Here is a 21,890-nt window from a genome sequence, read left to right on the forward strand (position 1 = left end):
TTACAATTATGTCAACTTTTCAGAGGTGGTAAAAAAGGCCTTGTGTATTATTGTCATGCCTTGGTTCATTAAGGACCACAGATCCTTCAGGGAACATTAAAGTTTCACCTGATGTTGGGATTTGCATCCCAGAGGTTGTTTAAAAATTGAGGCCCAGAATTTCAATAGGCATATAGGCTGTCATTGAAATTGTTTGAGGACAGACAAGGCAGTAATTGGTGCTCATTAAGGTTTTGAAAATAATGTTATTTAGTGTGAGGACGAGTGATAAAATGTACCCTGAAATTTGATACACATCTTCCTGTTACCAAGAGAAGCATAAGAAGAATACAGGCATACTGAGAGAAACCCTCCTTTATTCAAGTGACATAAATGTCTTGGCATTTTTTTCACAAAAGAGCAGAGAGGGACATCTAAGTCTTATTATTATATGATGGCAGAATATTGGCAAATTACTACTTAAGAAAAGAGTCTGCTGATAGACTCTTAATTGCTAAACACATATAAAATACATAACACTAATCAGAGGGCAGAATTAGGCCCTCAGCCTGATTTCGTCAGTGAAATATTTTAATTTAAACCGTTAGTATGATGGCAAGCCTGTTGATGTATCCTTGTAGGAATTAGTTTGCCACTATCATCCCTGTAAAATTCCTGGAATAAGAAAACTAATAAACTAAAATGTTTAAGTACTGCCGAGTAGAAAGGTTCTTTAAACACTAGTTTTACGGTTTTGTGTGGGCTGGAGAAAGACTCACAGTATTACATTTTTTCTTTGTGTTTAAATTTGAAATCCTAAGGAAAGAGTGCCTAAGTTTTCCAATTTGGAGAGGTTTTGCTGTTTTGTAAAAACAGAAAGAGAAAATATTTTTCTAATAATAGAAGAAAACATTTCAGGAAGAGAAGACGAACATAATTTTTGATGTATGCATTACATAAATGTACACATATAACATTATTGTCTTACAGACTACACCAAATGTCAAATATTCATTGAAGTAATTATTCGCTCAGTTATAACAGAAAACATAAATCCTCTCAGTTATGTGAGTCAGGAAGGAATATATCCAATTGTATTAAATATTGTTAATGACTGCTATTGATTCATCTGTAATTATTTGTGTTTTCTGATATGTGATCTGAATATTAGTAGAATAATTGCCAATGTTAATATAGCCTTTATAATGTTCTAGAAATGATCTGAATCCCCACCTCCCAAACAAAGAGGAAAGGATAATATGAATACATGTATGTGTGCTGGTTCACTTGCCCATCAGCCATCTCATTCTGATAGCACTGCCTCAAACATTTTACTCGTATTCACATAGCTTTATAAGGAGATTGAAGCTTAATAAGGAGATTGAATGGTGGATGATGATCATATATATGATCACTTTTTTCACTCAAAATAAAACAGCTGATCCAATGGCCATTTCTCAACGTTTTGGTAAACTAATAAAAGTAAAACTTAATTGTGACTATGAATCTTATTTTAAAGGAACCTATGAACCCTCAACTCCCATTTACTTCAAGAGGAGTCAAAGATATTGTATTTTCGATTAAATTGTTTAGATTTAATTAAGCAAGGACACTTAAGAAATTATATTAAGTATCTAGAACAGACATTAAAGTGTATAAATACCCTAGACAAGGGAAAAATAATTTGTCTCTATCCTTAAAACTCAATAAAGCAGATCATTATTCTTTTACTTGAAGAGTACATGGCATTGCATGCAGAGCTGTCCCTGCTGTAAAAAATGGCTTTGATCTTGCAGTTCATTGAATATACACAGACTCCTTTGCCAATGTGCAGCAAATTGTAGGATCTAAACTGGAAGCAGAAATTCTGTATGGTATGAAAGCGACAGTAATAAAGACATTAATGTTGATTAATTTCTCATTATTCTTATATAAATTGATGCACTTAGGTAATGTAATCAATCCTTCTGTCTGATAACCATTCAAAATATTTAAACAAAACCTACCTTTTTTAAATGAGAAACTAATAAATTCCAAGGGCAGTAAAAGCTACAATGTTAAGACATTACTTCAGTGCATACAGATGTAGCTATATTTGCAAGTTCTTATGTAGGACTATTTGAAAACACTGTCAGTCTTTATAGTTTTACATAATTTGTCTTTATTATAAAGCAAGAACAATAGGCCAAAAAACACTAAACATTAATCTGTCAGAAGCAGATACTTATGTTCCCTAGACAGGGCATTTATACGTTTTGAAATCAATATTTATGATCATGCAGTTTTGAAAGCTAGAAGACTTTCTCTGCTTTAGCTAAAGTGCAACTTGCATCTAGAATGAACATATGCTAGCAAACTTCCAGTTCACATATCCTAAACTTCCCCTCCTCCCCCCTACCCCGAAGTTTACAGACACCTCCAGGATATCACTATGCAGGACACATTGACCAGATGGAAATATTTTATTTAGAGGAAGGTCATCAGTTGAGTGTATATGTGTGTTTGTAAGTTATATTGATTTGTTTGGTGCAATAATGAATACAAATAAAAGAAAAAGTAACACTGAGTCAGATTCTTCCTTATTTCTGTGCGGGCTGGGAGTGGTCCGAGGCCCTTTTTTTGCGTGGCGGGCTGTGGCCAGCAGCCCGGACACGCCGGGTCGGGGAAGGCAGGCGGCACGCTAGAATTAGGCACGGACGCTCAGTGGTTGATTAAAGATTATTTTACTTACACCGAAGATGGTCGTGGTGCAGGCAGGAAAACTTGCTTGAGTTGCAGTTACAAAACAAAACAAAACTTGAACCTGCAGAACATGAGGGTACGTCGCAATGGGGTTTTGGCGACGGGAAGATGAACAAAAACCTTGAGAGTACATCGCAATGGGGTTTCGGTGATGAGAAGATAAACCTGCAGGACTCGAACCCGAGTAGAGCTCTGGATTCACTCACACGAAGTTTGCTAGGCTCCGTGGAACTTGCGCGCAGGGAAGGGTACGTCGAGGGATTAGGCGGCGATGGGGAGAGGCGAGAGGTTGATCAGACCCCTATAGCCTTCTTGAGATACACGCTGGGTCCGATAGGCTCCGCAGCGCTTAGAGATCTTCACAAGATGTGAAGTTCTCCTCCTCCTGACAGTTGTGGAGTCCTCCAACTTGGGCGGAAACCACTCAAGCCTCTTATACGGCTAGCAAGCCAATCCTAGCCGCCACATAGGAATAATTTAGAACTGGCCAATAGTGGGGCACAAATTTAAATACAAATGGCGGGAACTCCTTGCAGCGTGCATTTCTCTTTTTGCAACCTAGAAATGCACCCTGCAAAGAAAGCTATGAGTGGCGGGAAATAATTCAGCAGTGCCGAAGCACACACAAACAAAAATCACACCCTTGGGTTGTGACAATTTCCACTGTTTTAGATTTTCAGCTGGTATAAATTCCAAACCAAACCAATTAAGACTAGCTGCAACTTACTCCAAAAAAAGTCAATAGGACTATTTTGGATAAGGTAGGATTACTGTCTTCATTTACAGTGAATTTTCATTCTCATGTAAATGTTTTGAAAGAACTCTGCTATTGTATTGGCTATATTTTAGTCACACTTTTTGCAAAGCTTGTATGGTTGGATCTAATCTGGTTTTGTGATAGAATGAAATACATGCCTGGTTTCACTTACATTCTTGCATTGTGTATGAGAATAGTATCATTGAAATCAATGAGACTAATGAGTACGGTGAATGGAGTTGGTCCTTAATGCTTGGCTGAAATACTTAATACTAAATAATCATACTTAGCACTTATGCAACATAATGGTTTATAATCTTCAAATCTCTTTATAAATTTTAACTGACTAATCCTCACAACAACCCTGTGTGGGAAGTGATGAAGGCCCAGGGTTGAAAATTCCCTACCAGCTTGCCAGAGTGCTAAGCCTACTAGACGGAGTGAAAAACATATCTGCAGCATAACCATGCCCTAGAATTCAGGTGTATTTAATTTTTATTGGAGCAGCTTTACTTCTCTCAGAATAAATCATTTCTGATCCACCCCCACACTCCTCAGCTCTACCCCTCCTCAATTCTGTTCCAAATGAAGTAGCAGTCTTCTCAGGCTCTCTGGGCTCATTCACCCAGCCAAAATGTCTGCTTCCCCCGAGAGCTCTGTTGCAAACTTATTTTAAGCTCCATTTAAGAGCCCTTTCAGGACAATATGAAATAGCATAGGAGGCAGAGCAGAACTGAATAATAGTGGATTAACCAATCCTGGGGTGTAGGGAGATATTGTCAGTCTTTGCCACATCTCGGCTCATTCCTTTTCTTAAGGTATTGCATTGTCATTTACCATCCATCATATATATGGTTTTTCTCCTACACAACTAACCTTTCAACTAGCCAGTTACCACTGTCAACATTATTAACAGTTCATTTCTCAGTATTTTGCTACCACCTGGTTGACTGCTCATGCTCTGTTTCCATATATAGGCTCAGATTATCTCTACTTGCAAAATGATATATTTGGAGTCAACTGTTATCTTTAATGACTAGACAGGGTTTAGATACACTTTCTAGGCAAGCCTCAAGTCATACTAAGTTCAACTAATGTGGGAGTTCAAGCATTATAGGGATTTGGTTCACAGTTTGACATAACACAAGTTCACAAATGTACAGAAATAAAAAGAAAATTGAATATGTACAAAAGATTATCACAATGAGTCCATATCCAAAACATTCACACAGCCAAATAATGACTTAATATCCAATAAGTCTAAATGAAGGGTATATCTGGGAAGAACACTCGCATCTTGCCGGCAACTGTTCAAGTGGGCAGCGACACCCCGCTCCCCACCCCAGCGGGCTGCTGCAGGTCTCAGTAATTTATTTTCCCCATAGATTTTGTGGATGCCATGGATTTCGTAGGTATTGCCCAGATTTCACAGGCAATGCTGGATTTAATGGAATCTGTGAAATCCACAAAATTGTGAATTCAATAGACCCCTAAATATGATTTAATGAGAAATCTATGGGGATGAGAGAGAGGCAGAAAAGATGGATTCTTTGCTACTGTGAGCTTATCTGCTGGAGCCAGCCAGCATGCATCCCTCGATAGCCCAGTTGTAAGTATTCTGATCAAATGTTTGTAACTAATTACTTCATGGATGTAGTCATTAATAAGGATTGTTCTCTAGTGCATGGTTAGTCTTTTGTTATAATATTTTAGAGTGTTCATTTAAAGTAACTGTACAATTGCTATTAATCTTTGGATTTAATAAAGACATTTATTTTATCTGAATTACTAGGTCACTTGAATTTCAGCAGGTCTGCAGCCCTGGGCCAGCCATGCATGTCAGGTCTTTCAGGATGTGTTCTGAGAAGCTAGGAGCTTGAAAGCCCTGTGGAAGTTCTGGCATTCTCCAGGTTTTGGCTACTGCCTCCAAAGCCTTAGGAACCCTGGCTTGATCAAGGCTATAAGGAAGGGGTAGCAAAAACACAGCCCATGGATGGGATCCAGCCTGCAGAGCCCTACCACCTGGCCTCTGGTGATTCCTCTGGGTCTGATCAGACCCACATGGGGCATGGAGTGTGCTTGTGGTAGGGGCTGGTCTGTGGGCTAGATCAGGCTCACAGACCACCGCCTCTCTCTTCCCCCCACTCCTTAGTTTTCCTTTACCCTAACATATCTGATCCAGCAGCTGCTCCAGCCAGTTGGAGACCCATGCTACATGTGGCATTGATCCCAGACTGGCTGCAATGGGCACCCCATGCAGTGCAGTTTGGCCAGAGTGGCAGCTGCACTGCATGCAGTGGCTGCCACTACTGGACTGTACTTCAGGGCTGGATGAGTTTGACACCCCTGCTATATATACTTCCAGGCTCCCTCTTATGGAACCAGGACTTGGAGCCAGGAAATCCTAGGATGACCAGGGCTGGTCTACCGTTACAGGTCCAGATATCCCCCCAGTCAGTCGGTGAAAGTGATATTTTTGTCAATTCCACTATTGCTAGTGATAAGTATATCAGCAATATCAACTTCCCTGAGTAGCTTCAGTTTTTAGGTGTGTTGTTTTATTTAGGAAACACCTGATGTCAGTATTTTCTAAATAAAACTTTATATGAATTTCCAGTTTCTAGAAAATATATATATTGATTTAGGCTTGAATCTGACTTGGACCTAAACCAAATTGAAATACCTGAAATTTCCTGCAAACTGGAAATTCTGCTTTATGGCTAGCCTTAGCTGTAATTTTTGTGTAATCAAATCTGAAAACTTACTGTGTTCCTTTTTGTTAGTCCCAACTGGAAAACTTTTATGAATAGCAGAATTCTGATATCTTTTTAAACAGAAGACCAGGAACACTTTCAACAGTCTGGTTTTTGTGTGGACCAAATTTATCAACATAATTTAAATAATTACTTAATCATGACATCTTGATCAGCTTGACAGAAAAAGAAGTCACTGAAAAGTGTTCAAGCATGATGATGATAGCATGAAAAAGAGAAGCAACTACTTTACCTTGTGACTATTTTGGAAGAAAAACAATCCTGTAGTTGTGATTTTCATCACAGGCCATCATTCCTATTAAGATAGTGTGTCATTAACTAACAAGTATAGATCAACCCCCAGCAGGAAACTAATGTCTTCTTTTTGCTTCAGTTTACAAATAATTCCTACTGTTAAATTTGTAATCTGAGAGTGGATACTTTGTGCTGATACTTTGGGCAACAGTACTATGGAATCTAACTTTGATGTGAAGATCAATAAGAGAGGTTTTTATTCTTTACCACTGCCTTGCAACTTGTATAGTCATTTACAAGTATAGGATTTACACTTAGAATATGAGTACAAGGATACAGTAAAATAGTACAAGAGAGTAGGCATATATATTATGGATATTCTTCTTTCTTTACAAAGGAAATAATCATGTTTTGGACAATCATTGTTCTTCTGTCTCCTTTCTTTTGTTTCCATCTGCTGCTTCTGCTTAATTTGTATTCTCTTTCTTTATAGGCATCTCTCCTTTTTTCTTCCTTGTGTTTAGCCCTTTACTTCAGGGGTGTCAAACATATAGCTTGTGGGCTGTATCTGGCTCATGGAAGCCTATGATTTAGCCTGTGGGTCTCAGATTGACCCTACATATCTCATGCAGCATGTGGAGCTGAATTTGCGTGCAGGATGGACCCCACACTGTGGGTGCTGCATCCAGGCACTGTGGTTGGTCCAGGGTATGTGGTGCATGTGGTACCTGTGTTAGACCAGCCCTGACTAGTAGCTCTGGGCTGGTCCAGATCTGGCCACATTGGAGTCAGAGCAGGCCATGTCTGGTGTGGGTACCATGTGTAGTGCATGCCCTGAACTAACTCCCTGTGCTGTGTGAAGGACTTGTAGCACTGGGTCCAACCTGCACACTGCATGCAGTGTAAGCCCTAGAGTGAGGCTGGAGTGTGCTGAAATGGCATATGAGGCTGGAATGAGCACTTGCACTACATGCACTGCAGGGGGGCAGAAGGGGATGCATGTTATATGCAGCACCCTGCCAGCCCAGCCCTGCGAGCTAGCTTCAGACCGTCGTCCCAATTTGGTCGGAAGAGTGGTTCGGAGACCCTCATCTGGCCTATGGGGCCAGATTAGCTTGACACTCCTGCTTTACTTCATCTCTCCCTCCCTTTGGAGGTAAGTGGATACAGCCTCAATGAGTAGCTGACAAATGCTTTGAGCCTTGGGTCAAATTTTTTGTCTAATTCGCCTTTAAAAAAAAGTGCATTATTCAGTGGAAAGAGTTTTAGATATATGGACTAATACAAGGTAAAAAAAAGCTCTTGCTGTCACAAATAACAAGGAGTGGGAAGAGAGGAGGTCCAGTATGCAGCTGTGGAGTAAATCGGTTGGAACATAAAGAGACATATATTTAGCCAGTCTTACATACTTAACACTTTACAAAATGTTAAGTCTTCTCATTTCTGCAACAAATGAGGCAGACAGCAACTTCCTACTGATAACAACCTCACTCAGTACACAACCCTAATTCATACCCAGGGATCTGTCTGCATACCCAGGGATCTGCATTGAATGAGACAAGGATCTAATGCATCATATCAGGGTGTGTGCATAAGATTACTAGTACTGTATTGTATTATGGAATTTGACTTTGATTTGACAATTAATAAGGGAGGTTCTGATTCTTCACCACTGCCTTGCAACTTGCATAGTCATTTACAGGTGTACAGTCATTAAGGTTTCACAGGCTGCCTTCACTCTGGTGTTTCCTAACCTGAATGTTTGACTTCGCAATCAAGGTTCTTTGGGTGAATCTGATATCTTTTATTAGATGAACTAAATAGTTGGAGAACAATTTTTAAGCAAGCTTTCGGGTTCAAAAACCCTTCATCAGGCTAAGGAAGTTTCAGCAGTTGATGTGTGCTCTTCCTGGATGGAATGAAAAGTAAAAAAGCCAGAGGCTGGGCTGGTATGCATACAAAACAGGAAGTCAGTGAAAATGTAGATTGAGGAGTCAGTGGGTGAGAGACAGGCTGGGTGGGGAGAGAGAAGGGGGATGAATAGTGGAGAAGTACCTGGGAAGTCAGCTGTCAGGCAGGTTATAATGTGTCATAAATCCAATGTCTATATTTAGTCCATGATTTTTAGTATTGAGGAGGTTGATGAAGTGGAGTTCATAGGCTTGTCTCTGGGAAGTGTTGTGTAAGTTTCCTTTGAGGATCAGGACTGAGAGATTGGAGAGAGAGTGGTTTTCTTGTGAGAAATGTGCCCCCACCGGTAATTGGGTATTCCTGTCTTTGATAGATTTCTGGTGTGCATTGATTCTGGTGCGCAGTTGTTGTTTGGTCTCTCCTACATATTTTCCATCTGGGCATTTAAAGTTAGGGTTTATTTGAGGGGAGGTAGGGTAACTTATTAAGTATATATTGTAGATCAATGATGCTTCCAGAATAAAAGTACTCCATTTTAATGTAGAGAGAGGTAAATTAGCTGGGTTAGTCTGAAATGAGGGATGGCTAGCACCTCAGAGATTAACTTGTTCAGTTTGTTACCTATGAAAGCTTATGCCTCCCTGAGCCAGTTAGTTTCTAAAGGCTCCTATACATGAGCATGCAAGCTGTTCCGACAAGCTGGAATTGCAGCATGGCAATTGCTGCACTCCAGCAGCCTCCTGTGTCTCAAGTACAGGCATACTAGTTTTCTGTTTCCCATGGAAAAACAGAGAAAGCCACAGATTTCCCATTTTTATCACAGAAAACACGGATTTTCCTTTTTAGAAGGGAAACCTACGGATTGCCCCCTTGGCAAAGAGCTCGGCAGGCTGGCAGAGTTCCAGACTACAAGAGCTGTTTGCAGAAGGGCTAGGGAAACCCTCAACCCTACCAGGAGGGGAAGGGAGGGGGAAGGGCAGGGCCCGACACTCACACTTATTGGAGGCTGCTTCAGGCTCACTCTTCTTGCTGGAGGTAAGTGGGGTTTGGGGGTTGTGGAGCAGGGCTGGGGGGGGAAGCTGGCTAGGTGCTGAGGGAGCAGAGAGATTTGCAGCCAACCAGGCACTCTGGCCGGGAGGGGGTTTGTAACCTCCCTGCTCCCAGCTGAAGTGCTTGGCTGGCTGGAAACCCCCGCTGCTCCCATCTGGCTGCAAACCTCACCATTCCCTCAGCCCCCAGCCAGCTTGGACACTTCCCGGCTGGGCACTCTGGCCGGGACAGGGGGTTTGCAGCCAGCTGGGAGTGGCAGGGTTTACAGCCGGCCAAGTACTCTGGCCGGGAGCAGGTAGGCTGCAAACCCCCTTCCCGCCAGAATGCTCAGCCAGCTGCAAACCCTTGGTTGCAAATGCTGTGCTGCATGCCCTGCTGCTCTCCCCTATGCTCGCCAGAGCTCAGTGTGTGTGACTGGCACAGCAGGACCATGCACAAAAGCTGCCTGCTGCTGCAAGCTCTGTGCTGCCCTGGCCACACTTCCTCTGCATGCACAGGGGCAGTGCACATCTGCCCTGCCCCCACCCGCCCCACAGATCTGGGGGGGGGGCGCGGGTCCCCCCTACCACCCAGGAGTGCATGCTGCCACTGGGAGCTGGCCCCACCTGAGCCTGCAGCAGGCAACAGCAGGGGGAAGCTAGCTTGTGCTCCTGCTGTAGCAGCCGCTGTCTTCTGTTGTGGGCTGCAGACCTGGGTCCCTAGCCCTATAGCCCTGGCAGCTGGGGGCCCCCTTCAATAGGGCTGGGGGGCAGGAGCTGTGGATGGGGGCAAGGGGCACTAGCAGGGCTGTGGAGGGGGAGTGAGGGACACCAGCAGGGCTGTGGGGGGCATTTAATTTTAACCACAGATTTTGGGATTTTTATCAGAGAATTTCTAATTTTTTATTAGAGAATTTGTGATTTTTTTATCACGGAAAACCAGGATCCCTGTGTCATGTATCAGCGTCCCTGCACTTAAAAATGGTGGTGGGGCATTTGAGCTAAAGTCCATTGAACAAACTTGAGTTCAAGTGGCCCTGCCACTTTCATTAGAGCAGCTCTTATAACCACTTTAATTAAAGCTCGCTCCTGCTGCCCCCCGAGTATGTGTAAAAGTGCCCTAAGGTACCACCCTGCCCTGCTTTCTGCATATTTTATTTTGTGTAGGTGCCTATACAGCCCTAATTAGATACTGTCTGTGCATCCTCCAGCTGTGCATTAGGCAATGTGATTAACATCTGTTACCTGTGGTTCATTCTGTCTTTCACGGTCTCCTTGGAGGAGACGAATATTGTTTTGTTTGCTTGTTTTTCCTAAATGTACACCCTACTGTACATTTACATTAGGGCAGGCAAATTCAAAGGAGCATGCCTTGCCAATGGAGCTGGATTTGGTAAGGTTTGTATTGGTCTTTAATGCCTATGGGAGTTCATTAAGTCCTGATTCTCTCCTGAGAAAGTCCTGTCTTTTGCACTGATGAGCTTTAGATCGAGATCTCTGTCAGTCCTTGAGGAGAGAAGCAGTTAATCACCTTAATTTCACAGCTTTAGGTGATTTTTTTAGATATGCTTGGCCTAGGTGACTGTGAAGATAGCTGTTTCACAACATCTGATGAAGTGAACTCAGTTCATAAGCTTGTGCTCTCTTTAGATATCTTACTCAGTTAGTTTATAAGGTACATATCTAACCTGCCTTCCTAAAGATTCTTGGTATTCCAGGGTAGTTCTGAATACTGGGGCTATGCTCACAAGAAAGCTCCAAAATGGACTCTTCCTAAATTTGGTAAAAAGTAACCCCCCAAAACTGCTGAGGGTGCAATATGATGCTGCCTGGTTCTGCAGAAGGGTGGCTACTGGCTATTTTGCTGGGCTGGCAGTTTTGTCATGTTTACATGGCTCTACACCTTGACCAGCTAATTAGTGCTGTCTCTTGGCATTAGTTGAATCTATGCTCATTAGGTCTGCTGAAAGGCTCAGGCTATTTCTCAAGTGGGTTTAAGTGGTATTTCTGCATTCACATGGCTCTGGGCCCAAGCTCTCTACTCAGCAAGCTAATTAGTCCACCCAGAGCATTACACTATGGCAACTACAATAACTAGAATTACTGCATGTTCCAGAGATCTCTGAAGTGGTTTCTTCCCTCGGTCCTTTCTCTCAAAATATTGTCTAATTTTATGCCAACCATAAAACCCATTGCACTGGGTCCAATAAAAATGATTACCCACACAATCTTTGCCTCTAGCATAATTCCTAGACCATCACAGCTACATCACTTCAACACCACCTCCTCCAGTTAGTCATTTTACTAGGAGATAAAGACCAAGAGCTTCACTCTCTGCTACTGTGCTAGACCAACTGACCTCTGGTTTGACTCGCATGGCACTTCTTATGTTCTTATGAATCTGACTTCCTTGTTTTGGTATTAGCATTCATATTTACCTTCATGTCTCCTGCATATATGTTCTTTCTGTTTGACCTTATAGTGTTGCTGAGTTTTACAGATTGTTTCATCTTTTTTGACACCGGGTCTAATGGGTGGGATTTTTAAATTTCAGAGGGACTTGCTCTCCTCAGTCCCTTGCTTCCAAAGCAGTCCTACTTTGGAAAATCATCTCCTGTATATGGAGACTCTCCTTTGCTAACATTAACGCAGCAGGGTGCTTGGCTGCTGCCATGCTGAGTCCACTGCCCAACATGCTGCCCTGTCATTTCTCATTGTGTCTAGTGCTGCTATTTCTATCCATCTGTTTTCTCTGGCTTTATACATAGCTTGCAAACTCTTCCGGTTGGGACTGTCTTTTTGTTCTGTGCTCATAGAGGCTGTAGCGCAATGGAGTCTTGATCCATGTCTGGGGGTCCTTGGCGAGATAATGATACAAAGGATCCATTTTAAAAAACATAATTTGCTGCATTTTAAAGGATTGTGACGGGAATCACCACAGAAGCATTGCAAGCCCTGCGGGGCAACAGTGGCAGCATTCATACTGATGCTCTGAGGTTGATTTTTACAGGCAGAAGCGGTCCTTGTGGGAGACATTTGTGAGCAACAATGTAAAGGAGGGGAGTGGGATGGTAAACAGCAGAACCCAGCAGAGCGGGAGAAAGAGCTTCAGAAGCTGCTAAGTGAGAATGAGGACAAATCCTGCCTGTGTTCCCCAAGGACATGCGAAGCTCAGGGGAAAAAGGAGATGTGAAGGACACATCTAGGCTAGGCTAGGCTCCAGGATGGCTGGAGCAGCTTTATCACGTCCCAATATTTCTGAGCAAGGGGCAGGGTGGGCATTATAGTTCGGTTTTCCACTACTCTGTTTACTGCTATTGATATGAAATCCAACGCCTTCATGTCCTCTAGTTTTCGCTTCAAAAGAAAAAAAGAGAGGACATAAAGGTGTCCGGTTTCGTATCAACGGTGGACAGAGGACACCTGGACTGTCCTCTCTGACGGCCACCCTGGCTAGGGACGAGGGCAAACGTCTCTGGGGCAGATGGAGCAGGAGTCCCTGCCCGCAGTTGCCGCTTCTACAAGATTTTCGCTGAATGTCTCTGGGGAGACTCCCTGGTGGCCGAGGGACCAGGAGACCGAACAGGGGGGTTGGGACCGCAGGAACCCTCCGCACCCCGGCTCTTGGCCTTTGGGGCCTGCCAGGCTTCGCTGCGGGGAGGGAGGCCGAGCTGCTCCCTCGCCCCCCCGGGCCATTCCCAGCTGGAAGGGGGATTGCCGCCTCCCCCCGCCCTGTGCAGCCGGGGAGGAGCGGACCCCGGCGCCCGGGCGCCACCCCCACCCCGCGGGTCGGCTCGGCTCGACTCGGCCCAGCCCGGCCCGGCTCGGCGGGGGCGCTCCCCCGCGCGCAGGCACAGCGGGGCGGCCAGGCGGGTAGCAGCGCGGCGCGGCGCGGCGGAGCGGGCAGAGCCGCGCCGGGGCCAGGCGCCGCCTCCCGGGGCAGGATGCAGCAGCCGCCGCCGCTGCTGCTGCTGCTCGGGGCCGGGGCCGGCTGCGCGGCCGCAGGCGGCGGCTGAGGCGGCCCCTCCCGCCGCGGGTGCAGGTACCGGGGACGGGAGGGCCGCAGCCTGCCCCGGAGCCACGCGGGGAGGGACCCGGCCGCGCCGCTGGGACTGGATGCCGGCACTGACCCCCGCCCCCACCGCCCTTGGCAACCTCCCCCCGCCCTTGTCTCCCGCCCCGCCGGGCTCGTGTTGCTGCCCCCCCCTTCCGGCCCGACGCGCGCGCTTTGGAAACTTTTAATGACCTTGCCCAGCTGCATCGCCGCTCTCCCGCCGGTAGGCAGGTCCTTGGGCCACGCGCGACCGCCTGCCCCCCGCATCCCTCAGGGCCGTCTCCCCCTGCTCTGCCCCGACCCGGCCCAGCAGCCTCCTGGGAAGGCAGAGCCTGGCACTGCTTGCCACTTGCTACAGGACCATTTTTTCAGGCTATTTCGGGTTCTGCAGAGCCTTGAGGTGAAAGGATTGGCTGGAAGAGAAAGGGGAAAAAAAACCCAACCACAACCAGTTGCTTGGAAGCTCTGAAGGGCCCATGGGGCAAATCCACCTGGGGATTGGGGGAAAAGCTTGAGGTGTAAAAATAAATCTGTGCCTGAGTGTGTATCTGGGATGTTTTCTCAGCCTCTTGTGGGCTAACATCAAATGTGGCACTGCACTGGTCTGGTACCAGCACCTGCCGAGGTGCAGCAGCTTTAACCCCAGCTTATGGAAATGGAAGACTTCTCCCTTGCTTGCTCACAGGGCCTTATGGCTAAAGGCAAGTAAAACTCGGGGGCATCTGAACCCCAAGCTTCTGGGTTTGGGTTTGCCAGTAGGATGCCTGCCAAAGGTTTTGGAGACATCTGAAGCCCCAGGTGCGGGTGGAGGATGTTTGCAGGTAGCAGGGCCACATATGGTTCTGGACTCTTGGATTTGGAATTAGTTTTGGTTAATTTGGCCTCAGATACAAATTATATTAAAACAAAATCCAAGTCAAGATGGATTTAAATGGCAGTGTGTAGTGGAGGGTGCAAAGGCTCTGCAGACCCATGTCTTGTAATTAGCTTCCCATTGGCCAGCTTCCAGTGGGAGGATCTCGGCTACACACCTGCTTAATGGAAATGGGGGACTCTTCTGTAGCTTGCTCCTGTGACCTTTGGCCGAGGGCAAGCAAGACTCGGGGGCATCTGAACCCCAAGTCTCTGGGGTTGGGATGCTTGTCGATGGATTTGGAAGTATCTGAAGCCCCAGGCTGAAAAGTCTGGGGTGGATACTTGCCATTTGGAACTGATCTGGCTAATTTGACCTGACATGACAAATTTTCATATATATATATATATATATATGTATATGTATCCATGACATTTTCTAAAAGTGGGATGTTGCCTGCCCCCATTCTCCTGCTTCCCTTGTGGCAGGCTGGGTTGTTAGGTCTATGTTGTGTCCTGTTGAGAGTAGGCTGATGTAGAGTTTAGATTATGGTTGTATGGGATGGTTTGGATGGGAGGCTGGACCAGATAACCTTTTGAGGTCCCTTCCAGCCCTACTTCTCTTGATATATTAAAGCCTTAAGGGACCTACTGACAGTAGAAGCAATGCAGGGATCTGTAACTGAATAGTTCATGGCTGGATGGGAAGGAAAAGGGGCTTACATTTCCCTCAAGTGAAATGGACTACTGAGGAGTCCCAACTGGGCCCAAAGATATGAAAGTGAAAAATACCAAGGAAAATACCATCATTGTTAGATCTGAATCAATGCAACATGCAGTCAATAGTAGGAACTAGTTGGTGATGCTTGCACGAATTTGGGGAGTATGTTATTCCTGGGCTTACCAGTGGTGGGTTTATATAGACCAGTGGTTTTCAACCTGTGGTCTGTGGACCTATGGGGGCTGCAGACTATGTCTAAGGGGCTCACAAAAGATGACTATGTTCAATTGAAACTATGTGAATATCCATGCTTAGAATTCAAAGGGGTTCACACCTCCATTTGAAATTTCCAAAGGGGCCTGCTCCGTTATTCAAAATTTTTAGGGATCTGCAAGTGGAAAAAAGTTTGAAAACCACTGATATAGACTGTTTGGTAGAAAGGAGTATATATGGATTTTTTTCTCTGGATGATTATTTTACATTTAATCTCATGTTTTCATGTAAAGCAGTATGTCAATACACAGTTATTATAGAGAAGTAGGGCTGGAAGGGACCCCCAGAGGTTATGTAGTCCAACTCCCAGAAGAAAACTGAGTAAATATTCCTACTGAAGTCCCTGAGTCTTAGTTTCTCCTCCCTGCATGAGGGAGTGAAGGGCAACAACCTAACAACTCAGAACAAGAGATCTGGTAAGTAATAACCATCTGTTCATTTTTCTTCAATAGTAAATTCAAAATATTATCCCAATATTGCCATTGTGATTCAACCTACCATCCTTAGTGTTACAGATTGTTTAATGAAAGTATATAGGATAATTCTATAGATGAACTCAGCAAGCTGTGGGTATTTAGCATCTCTAAAACCAAGCCATTAGTTCTTTTTTCTTTTGCAAAGGAAGGAACAGACTTAAATTTCAAAGACATGGCTCTGTTGACGTGGTCCAGGGGATGAAATTCTATGCAGATATCACTTGTTCATGACTTTGCCTGGGCAGCATGTGGAGTATGATGTGAGACTCAGGAAGCATACAAAAAGCACCAGAAGCTTTCTGTACATGAGCTGTAAGTAAGGTCATTCTGACAGCTATTAGGGTGTCTGTTGATGAGCCACTAGCCTGCTCCGACGTTCTGTAATTACAGTGCGTCAGAGCAGATTTGATTAATCTAGTCTGCTGGGCATGCTAATTACCATGCTCTGGGCAGCCTCCACATCTCGTGTATCAGTGTCCTCATGCTTCAAAAGGGTGGCAGGGTTGCTTTAACTAGAGCTCATTCAACAAACTTTAGTTAAAGCGCCCCCACTGCTGTTTTGAAGCTCAGGGATACTGATACATGAGACTCTGTGGGTGCTTTAATTGGACTGCTCTCAAAGCCACTCTAATTAAAGCGCCCCCCCTAATACCTGGAGCATGTGTGAAAACACCCTTAGGCTATGTCCAGACCAGCACAGTACGTGGAGCAACAAAGACGTCTGTGCCACCACATACCGCACATTTATATGTTCTCTGCGCTACAAGGGAGTGCTGTTCATGTGTGCATTGCTTTGCTTTTTTTTTCCTGTGGGTTTTTTTGACCACTGTGGGGAAAAAAAAGCAGAGCAGCATATGTAGAGGTAGCGCGCACTGCTCAAAAGCAGAGCCGAGCCACCCAGAGCCATGCTGCGGCTGCTGGCCAGGCTTCGTGTGGCACAATCGCCATGGTTGTAGCCCAGAACTCGAGGTAAGGCTGCTGGGGCCAGCACAGTGCTGGCCCCAGCCTCTCCTACCCCACCCGGGGTAACTTGCCACGTGCTAAAGCACACATGGCATGGGAGTTCACTGGGGACAAGTAGTGGCGGTACAAGGTGTGCTGCCTCTACTTGTCTCCAGACCAGATGCCCACACTTGTGTGGATGCGGCCTTAAAGTCCAAAAGTTGGTTCTGTGAAAGACAATACTCAGGGAATGCATGTTTCTTTATTATGGATTTCAGGGTCGTATATTTATATTTATGTCAGTTATGGATACACTTTGTAGAAAATCTTTTTAGCTGATGAATTTGTATCCACTCAAGAAGAGTCTTAATTTTAGGAAGATCAACTTAGTGTGCTGATAGTCCTGATAGCTTTCATGCTGAGGTATTTCAAATATACTTATGTCATTTTACTTATCCAGGGAGATAGATGTAAAATTGAGGCAACTATTTGCATGCATAATTTAGCTATGCATCTCAATATTGCCTGTGCCAAAGACGCATTCAGAGGACTGTTAAACGTTCTCAGACTATATATATCCATTTAAGTCAAATTGCATTTGTGGGAAAAAAGGTATGCAAACTGGTTTTCATAGTTCTCTCATCAATTCTAAATTAGACTGAACACAATCCTAACGCCAGACATAAAACAAATCCAAATTTTGAAATTATTCATGTATTAGAGGAACAGATAAAGAGCCATTTTCATACAGTTATTTCACCATCCATTTTTGACTGATGAATTAGAGTGGCTGGAATATGACAAACGTAATCAGGTACCAATCCTAAGCATACTTATGCCTATCTAACTTTAAGCACTGTGACTAGGCACACTGAACTCAACAAGGCTGTGCATAATATTAAACAGGTGCCTATATCTTTGCAAGCTCTGGCTTAAAGATGCATGCGTTTTTCTCTATATAAAAAAAGATACACAGTGATATATATAATAAAACAAGATGTACATAAGCCTCACTTATAATGCTTAGAGATTGATTGCTATTTTTTCCATTACATATTTTTTCAAAAGTATAGAATTGAACCTATTCTTTTTAAAACTTTAAAAGAATTTAACAAGAATGACATGATTTCCTTAAAAAGTTCAGTAAGCACCCCAACAGAATTTTCTTTATGCAAGTAATGTAGAGAAAAAATAGCACTGGTATTTCCTAGCTCAGAGGGAGTAGAAAAAAAATATATGCCATACCGTGGCTTTATGTAACTGTCTGAAATTTACTTGAGACACAGACGTAACCTGAATGCTTTACTCACTAAAAGATTTGGGCATAACACACATACTGAATGTTATGGGGGAGGTGGGTTTGTCAGTGAAAAATCTTACATTTCAAGCAAACTCCTACTTGTAGACAAATGATTAAAGTAGGCTGTAGTAGACTGGAATCTTTAAAGAAAGTATTGATAATATGCCAGAATATATTTGTTGTAGATGTCAAGTCTTTCTTCCATATTTTAGCTCAGGTGCTTAACAAAAATGATATTTGCTTAATAAACAAAGTAAGTGAATGAAAACACATTCAGCCTAAAAATAATTATGTTGCCAGTGCCAGTTTCTGTAAATAGAACATTAGCAGTGAAGAGATGATATGGTAGGTATCTCAGAGATGACCTTGGTTATTTCCTTCCCAGTTGAATAGTTAAGATTGCTTTATCTAAGCAGGCCTTCAACATAATTCAAGGTCTGGGGGCCTTGCTTTTTCTAGTAAAAATTATCATCCTGTCTCTGGCAGTGGCTGAATGTTTCGAAGGAGATGCCATATTAAGCGACTGTGGTATGACATACTCTGTGTACAGGTGTCATCCTAACCCCTAATAGGTAGAGATTGGTTGACCACTTGAAACATGAAGTATTATCTTCCTTCCAATATCATTCTCATTTCTTAAAGAAATGTATGTATCATAACTTGGGATATTCTTGCTACCTGTATAAACCTCCTATCACTACTTGAGACATACCATGCATTTGTGGTTTTAGCTATATTATTAATACTCCTGAGCGCACACTTCAAAGGAAAAGACTGAGAAGTATTTTCTTTTACAGGGAGTAAAAGCATGAGGAGAGGAATTTCAGTAAACCTGAAAGCTGTTCAGTGGGATTGCTGCATGCTACAGAAAAAATATAAAGTTGTATTGACTTTAATCTGATTCTGATGACAATTTATATGCAGAAATCTAATGCCCAAAGGGCCAAATCTAAATCATTCTTACAGATGCCTCAACTCAGGTGTTGCATTGCCTTTCTCCAGAAGGATGATTTAGATCAGTGAGGTTAGGCCCCAGGATCCCTATATGGTCAAGGAGACAGTTAGGGCAGGGACAGATGTCCATTTGGAGCAGTTTCAAATTCAGATTGTTGCTCCGGACTGCACAGTAGCTGTTATGATCTAAGTTACATGTGCACAAGCCACTCCAAGTTTAACTCTAGGTGAAGCAGTGTTAAGGTTGGAACAGTTTTGCTACATTTGTTCCACACCCAGCTTGTGCACATGTAACTGCTCAAATTGAATGACCCTTGTGTGGTCAGAATCAACAGACCCTCCTCTCCTTTTGAAACAGCTCTAATTGTATGCTTTACTGTACCCTTAAATACCTCCAAAGAGCAATCCAGATGACCTAGGCACAATAGGAGGTGCCAGGTGTGTTTGAACTCCTACTCTTCATCCAACTTAGGAACCTGATTCAGGGCTGCCCACTTGAGTACCTCCATCCTCTTGGGATCCAGAGTGCCTGGAGGGGAGGTGCCATACTATCACTAATAGCACCTTTAACTTACAAATGGTTTGCTTTCTGGATCACTTTCTCTGACTTGTACACCTAGATTCCATTTAAATTCCATTTAGGGCCCTACAAAAATTATTTTGGTCTGGCCCCAAACTGATTCTTTTCCATGATTGCACTTCTTGTGGAACTGTACATTGGCTTTATTGACTGCAAGTGATGAACATGTTGAGAGAAAAACATATTTTTAAAAATAATAGACAAGATAAATGTACTAGGGAAAAATATATAGTAGGCATTTATTCTACGTTACTTTGAAGATTCTAAAGGAAAAACCAAAATATTTAAAAATGTTTTTGTTTAGGAAATGTTTTTATCAGTATGAGAAATATGTGAAACATGATTTAGAACAGTGTTAACTGTATTTGGTACTAATAATCTTTAATTATGAACATCTTGGGGAAGAACCAAGGTTTTGTGTGATCTGATGCTTAAACAATAATGAATCTCTCTGAAGTGGATAGAATCAAGAGATATAGGGTAGCCCTCCTCTTGAAGCTGGCTTCTAGTACAGCCAGGGGAGGAAGATATGTGGGATTAGGAGGAAGACAGTATGCTAGGGGGATTGTGGTTTACTAAAATGGCTGCTGCCCTGGATTTGAGGAGCCCTGGCTTCTAACTTGGATTCTTATTCTTCATGGGGTAGAAACTTCCCCAGTGCTCTTTATCCACTAAATTCAAGGCGCAGTGGCTCACCTTCAAGAGGAGGGCTAGAGAGGGGAGCTGGATGATGTCGAACCCAGTGATTCTCAACCAGGGTGCTATGACATCCTGTGGTGCCTTTAGTTCTTTCCAGGGGTGCCCCAGGGCACCAGGAAGTGTTAGTATTATTAGTTGTGGAAACTTAATTGACAAGATAAACCCAGAGATTTCAACTAGGAATCTATAAGGTTAAAAGCATTCTGAGCTGTTGTGGTCTTTCTGAGTCATTTGCAACAGAAAATTTGTATTTTTCAGCAGTAAAAAAATCGAGTGAAAACTAAGAGTTGACATTTTCTGAAGGATGCCTTGAGTTGAGAACTACTGGCCTAATCTCTGACTTCAGGGTTATATCACTGTGCTGGGATGTCGGAACAAGTTTCCAAAGACAAATTCTTTCATCTTGAGGAATATAATTTACAAGCTGCTTTGAGAGCTCAGTCTGTGCTTAGACTCCTAATCAAGCCTTCTGTGCTATGCTTGGTTTATGGTTTTCTGGGTTAATTAATTATGACAGGCTAACCTATCTCATGGAATCTATATAACCATCATATATAACAACATCTAAACAGACACTGCAGACATACTTAAGACAGGGAAAAACCAACTCTCCATCTCTGAAATGGTCTGTAAACTAACAGACAGAATATTTTGATCATCCCTCTTCTTGAACGTTTTAGTATTATTAGTGGATATTCACAGAAGAATTAAACAATTTACTTTTTGTTAGCAAATGCAGTAATGATAATGTCATTCCTCTTTGTAAGGACAGTAGGACAATGGAACAAGCTGCTTGGGGAGGTTTTGGTATCTCCTTTTTGTGGTATCTTCTTTATTGGAAGTTTTTAAGAAAAGGCTGAATTAGATCTAGCTATCTGTGCATGCAGTTGCACTAGATGACTTTAGGTGGCCCTTCTTGTACTATGATTCTATAATTTGAAAGACAATAATATCGGTTGCTGGAAACTTAATAGTGTGACGGGTTTAGCTAACTGATCAATCAAGTAATTAATAGCCAGATATTCATCAATATACCATGTCACTTAGACTTATACGACTTAAGAATCACCTTTGACATCCCCATTAATATATCCAGACTATGAATAAATCTTTTATCCTTTTTTCCTCCACACAGTTTACTAAATCTAATCCTTGTAGTTTATCCAAAAGTCATATCAAGGCCACTCTTATCACACCGTTGTCTACGACTGTTGCTGTAACTATGGCGCGTGTCTCTTTGGGTTCCTCCAAAGGTTCCCTTCTTTCTCCCTGTGACAGTCCAGATTCTTCACTTTTCTTTTAAAACCCTGCACTAAAACTCAACACTCTTTCCTTATCTTTTATATCCAAGTCAGCAACCTTTTAGAGTGGTGTGGTGCCACTTGTGATCTGGCCATTGCTGTGGGCTGTCAGTGCCCCTGCTACTGGAAGTTGCCACTCCCCTCTACAGAGCCCAGGCTGCTGCTGCCACCTTCAGCATGCGTGCCATGCACTGCTGATTCCCACCCCTAGCAGCAGTAGGGAGAAGTGAATTTGGCAGCGACTGAGAGCAGCACCCGCTATATGGGGTGAGAGAGAAGTGGCGGTAGAGATGCTTCAGGTGGAAGTTGTTGG

At 43.4% G+C, this 21,890-nt stretch overlaps 1 protein-coding gene across 3 annotated transcripts in view; it reads left to right on the forward strand.

The window, feature by feature from the left end:
• Positions 1 to 13,266: 13,266 nt before the first annotated feature.
• Positions 13,267 to 21,890, forward strand: part of TRMT9B (tRNA methyltransferase 9B (putative)) — a 48,247-nt gene continuing 39,623 nt past the window's right edge. Inside the window, exon 1 of one of the 3 annotated variants that reach the window (XM_019481278.2) lies at positions 13,267 to 13,467. The gene's annotated coding sequence lies outside the window, so the exon portion shown is untranslated. The other 2 variants (XM_059721773.1, XM_019481277.2) reach the window with 2 other exon arrangements.

This window comes from Alligator mississippiensis, chromosome 2 (genome assembly GCF_030867095.1).
Source record: "Alligator mississippiensis isolate rAllMis1 chromosome 2, rAllMis1, whole genome shotgun sequence".
Taxonomy (NCBI): domain Eukaryota; kingdom Metazoa; phylum Chordata; order Crocodylia; family Alligatoridae; genus Alligator; species Alligator mississippiensis.